The sequence below is a fragment of the Lagenorhynchus albirostris genome, chromosome 17 (genome assembly GCF_949774975.1).
Source record: "Lagenorhynchus albirostris chromosome 17, mLagAlb1.1, whole genome shotgun sequence".
Taxonomy (NCBI): domain Eukaryota; kingdom Metazoa; phylum Chordata; class Mammalia; order Artiodactyla; family Delphinidae; genus Lagenorhynchus; species Lagenorhynchus albirostris.
In genome coordinates, this window is record NC_083111.1 from 64,498,176 (window position 1) to 64,503,352 (window position 5,177).

Genomic DNA, 5,177 nt, shown 5'->3' on the forward strand with positions numbered 1-5,177 from the left:
AGTTATCAGATCCCTAGTGGGGCACCATTTTAAATGATGAAGTAAGATTTTTTAAAAAATCAATTGATTCAGTCATAAAACTTTTAAACTTGGAAAGAATAAGATTAAGATAATACTATATAAAATTTATATAAAATGATAAAGGTTTTGATTCTACATTACATAAGTCATGCAAATTGATTACAGTAAAAAATAGGACCTCGATGGTTAAATTAAAAAAAATTTATGAACAATTTACAAAAAGTATATGCAACTTAAAAATGGCATTGAAAATATTTTATTTTATTAATTTTTAGCTCATGTACTCTCACATTACTTGAAATGCACGTTATGCAACAAGTCTAATGCACAATATAATGAATCCTGTCCTTTGACGTAGTACTGAAAAGAGACATAAAGAATGATTAATTATTATTTTAAGAAACAAAAATTGAAAACAACGTAATTATCCAATAATAAGAAGGTGATTAAATAAGAAAGGATATATTGACCTCATGGTTATCATGCAACCATTAAAAATAAAAAATTATAAACACTGTATATCTATAGATGGCAATGCTTAATATAATTTTTATATTACATATCATTTTATATAAAAATCTTTTGTTAAAAGGTAGAAAATAAATTTATGTGTGTGAACTGATTATATGAAAACACCATCAGTTATGTATATAGACTGAATTGGTAGAGGACCTGAAAAAGGAAAATTGCTGAGATGTTTGGATCGTAAGGGCTTTCCTCCTTAAGATATTTCCTTTGTACTTGTTATAATGCTGTTACAAAGCTGGAAAAAGTAGTAAGAAAATAACTAGAGATGTTTGTTCAGTGGTGAACATTAAGATCTCTAATCCAAGCTTCTTTAAAAAAAAAACTGCAAAAAAAATGTCTGTTGAAAAATATAATGAAGTCTTAATTCTGGAGCAGGAATAAGGAACAAGACCAACAAAAGAAGATTGAATAGGCTTATTATGGTAAATGTGTGTGGAGAAATAGAAGCGTTCAAAGGAGATTGAAGACTTGAGCATGAATGACTGGAGAAGAGAGATGCCATTTACCAGAAATAGGATTTCTTACGACAAGTCTTGGTATAGAGGTAGTTGCAGTCTGTGTTGTGGTTTGATGGGACTTTTCACTTTTCAGCATATAAGCAAGTGCCTAGAGGTACGATTGCTGCCCAAGCTCCTCAGTATCCATAGGACAGAGCGAAATGTCTCTGCTTTGAAATCTTGACTAGAAATCATATGATACATCTGCCAGCAATGACTATGGGTGTTACTGTAGTGCACACAGCCACGGGCCCTCAGTAACATTATTCTCAAACGATATTGTTAGAAAGAAGCAAAAGTTTCAAGTGATCTGCAGTCTCCCAGACTACTTTCATAATTGACTTTTTTTCTCTTTTTTTGGCGAAATATGTTATTTCATTTTTGGCCACTGACCAAAAGGCAGGACACTGTTGCTGAATTTGTAGCTCTTCGATTTTACATACAGCAACATCTGAGCAGTGAGTTCACTTTTGTGTTTCTGTCTTTGACACTGAGCTGCAAAATGTCATCTTTAGTTACCCAGAAAAGCAGCCAGCTTGGGAAAAGAGTGTGGTTTTGCAATGTCTGAGTGGTTTGATTTCTTCTGCTGATGCATTAGAAGAGGCAAGAGCAACCTCCCGCACAACAAGGGGAGAAAATGCCCCTCATTAGCATGGTGGCCAAAACGACCTTATTTGTACCTTAATATACTGTTTTACTCAGGAGAAAATTTTAAAAATAGGAAAACCTAAAGTCTGAAATCAGGTGCTCTACACAACATCTCAGGTATTGATTTCCAAAGCATATCTGGAAATACTACCTAAAGATTAGAAACTGTATAGTCCATAGACTGGATGTTAAATAGCATTTATCTCAGCCAGTGATGCTACCAGAACTATACTAATTGGATGTCACAGACAGATTCATCACTTTCTTACAAACCCATTTCCCTTGGTTCATTGTGCTCCAGCTGGCCTGTCACAAAATGTGCAGTCCAAGCCTGCTTAGCATCATCCTCTGGCCAGCCCACTAACATCACGGAGAAAACAAGACTACATTAAGTGGGAGATCCTCAAATTTCAGTCCAACTATAAAGCTTATGTTTTTCCCTCAGAAGAGAGGAAGAATTTTATTATGGAAATGGCAAAAATTTTAGAGGCAGACCTCTGTAAAGCCCAATTTCCTGTGACCTTTATGTAATAATTCCTACCTCATGACATTGCTTTAGTAATCAAATGAAATGAAATGAAACACCTTGCTGATACCAGAATTCAGTAAAAGTTTGTCAGCCCTGTGACTTTGGCTAAGTTACTTAAACACTCTATGCCTTAGCATTCTCATCTATAAAATGGATATCATGCTTTTTTACCTCAGAGGCTTGAGTGAGGATTAAATGACTTAATAAATGACAAGCTCTTAGAACAGCACCTGCTAATAGTAAGTGCTCAATAAATGTAGTTGTTGCTCTCATTATTATTCAGTGTCTGTGTGCTAATAAGATATTTCACATAAAGAGAATGACATGAGCTCAGAAGGATTTAAAGTATTATGCACATATTTTGTTCAGAGGGTGGTGGGTAAACAGAGGAATGAAGCTGATGTGGGAGCTGCAAAATAGTGCAAGATTAATAAAGAGCACCACCAAAGTACTAATGAGAAGCACTAATAAAGCACTTTAGGTTTCAACTGTGAAGGATGGCGAAGACTTATCAAGTACTTGGGCTTTTTTATTTGAGGAGATGGAAAGCCAGAAAATGTGACCTCAGTAGGTCATAGGACCGTATATGTAGTTTTGAACAATGACTAGAACAAGATGATAAATAAAGGGAGGGTGATGAGAAGCAGGGAATACGGGAAATTACTGCAGAAGGTGGGGTACTATAAACAAGACAGCAGTGACAGAAAAGAGGAAATAGCTGCAGGAAACGATGCAGGGGTAAAAACAATTGGATTTGTCGGCTAATTGCATGTGGGGGTTAAAGCAAAGGAAATAGCTAAAGCTGTTTGGAGGTTTCTAATTTGTGAAAATGGTTAGATGATGAAACCAAGATGGACAATGTGAGCACATGTTGGGACATGATGAGTTTGTCTTTATGGGTCATCCAATGATTGGAACCATTGGTGTGAAACACTACCTAGAAATCTTGGTTAGGAAGGAAGAGAAGAATGTAGAGCATGGAAATTTGAAGAGTGCTTACATTTAATGAGAGGACAGAAAATAGGCGATGTCAAGGAACAAGCACTGAGGAAGCAGAGTAGGAAGTGGGCAGGAGAGTGTAGCAGCATGGAAATCCAGAGAGATGTGCATTTCACAAGAAACAAAAGGTGAACATTTAGAGTTTTAGGAATACTTAATCATCATTAAGAAAAAGGTAGTCTATTTAAAATGTTTATTTAATGCTAATGTCTCTCCCCTTTCATTTTTTAATGTTCTTTCTCTGTATTCCTCAAACACCACAAAGACTTCATAAACTCCCTTTGCTTCCTCAGTTCTCTTCTAAGCCCTGCAGTTCTTGGATGGTAGGCAGATGATCTAAATATTATCAAAGGGAAGACTAAAATAAGATGTGGGTGATATATGTGTATCTGGGTCTAGTGATCCCTGCCCACAATGATTCAGAACAGATCTCTGCTGTTCTGCATTGCATATTTGGACAAAAACTGAAAAATGCAGCCCTGTGTCTAGAAATGTTTTTCCATGTTTTAAAATACTTGAATCAATTAATTTTTTCTATTTGAAGATTGGAGTCATATAAATGTAACCCTCAGGATAAGCTCCAGTTGGGCAAAAGAAACAAATCGCGCATGGTCAGTTCAGTGTATTAAAGGACTGGTACTGTTTTATGCCCGGGGGTGATGGTTTAATAATTTGTCTTTTATTCAACTGGCTTAAAAATCTGCCTGTTTTTTTAGTTACTTCATATTCTATAATAAGTCCATTTTAATGTAATATACTCTGTACCCCAAATGTCCCTAACCTTTCCAGTTTTTGAACATAAAGTCATGTTGACATCAATAGTCCAAAGTTTCTTAACTTAGCTTGTGCCTCTAAGCTTCCTACTTTTGCCTATAGGCATTTACTTATTCTTTAGCATGTAGTCAACAGGCAGGATCTACTTAATCTTCCTCTTTTATTCTGATTTGATGTGGGCTGCTTGTGTCATTGCCGCCGTTTCTGGTGCCCACATGGGGATAACAGTGCCCATGTCTGAAGTGCTATCTCCCATTTTTGAGGCCACCAGTTCTTGGAATGCCAGGGTGGTCCTAGGCTCTAAGCAGAGATGAGAAATGTATCTTTTTCTTCCACTCTGTACCAATGTTGTCAACTTGGCCCCAGATGAACATTATTTGTGACCGGGGTCTCCAACAAAATATCTCCTCCATTTGTTGGTCAACAACCTTCTAAATAGTAGGAAAGAAGGATAGTAGAACAAGGGGTTAGGAATGGCAGAGAAAATATTCCATACTTTTCCTCTTTATTATCCTTATTTCTCCTACTTTTCTCTCAGTGTTCTATTGACCCATACTCAAATTCTTCCTCTTTCCTTGGCTTTAAAACAAAAGGTTTGTATATTTCAGTGGACTCAAAAAAGATCCTTGGGGTGGGCCTCTCTACACTAGAAGTGTCTGTGTCCAAGCAATTTATTTAAATGCCCTATAATACTTGCATAAATATAAATCATTTTATTATAAGATATAGATATATCTCAGTTTCCATCGAGACACCAAAGGCCAAGAGCAATTCAATAGGTACCAAGAGCCGTCCCATAAAACTGAGGGCTTGACTGCCTGCTCATGACATAATAAGGTATTGGGAAAGAAGTTCTGCTCAGGCTTACCCGCTCACTATCCAGTTCTAGGCGGGCTATGAAGAAGCAAGCAAAAAGGATTATTTGTAAAAGTGTTACTTGTATCCTTTATTTCTTGTCCCTCCATATCTCTCAGAGGAGAGAGTGTTCTTTTGCCTTGACTTAAGCCAATGAAAAAAAAAATCTAAGGAGATTTCTTGGAGTGATTCACACAACTTCTTGGAGTTTGATGAACTTAAGTGTTATGAATCAGTCTTGGATAGTCTAAACGTCCTAAGTTATGACTAGATTGCCCTAAGGGCAGCATGGGGAGCAAGTTATATTTCCACCATGGAGGGGAGCT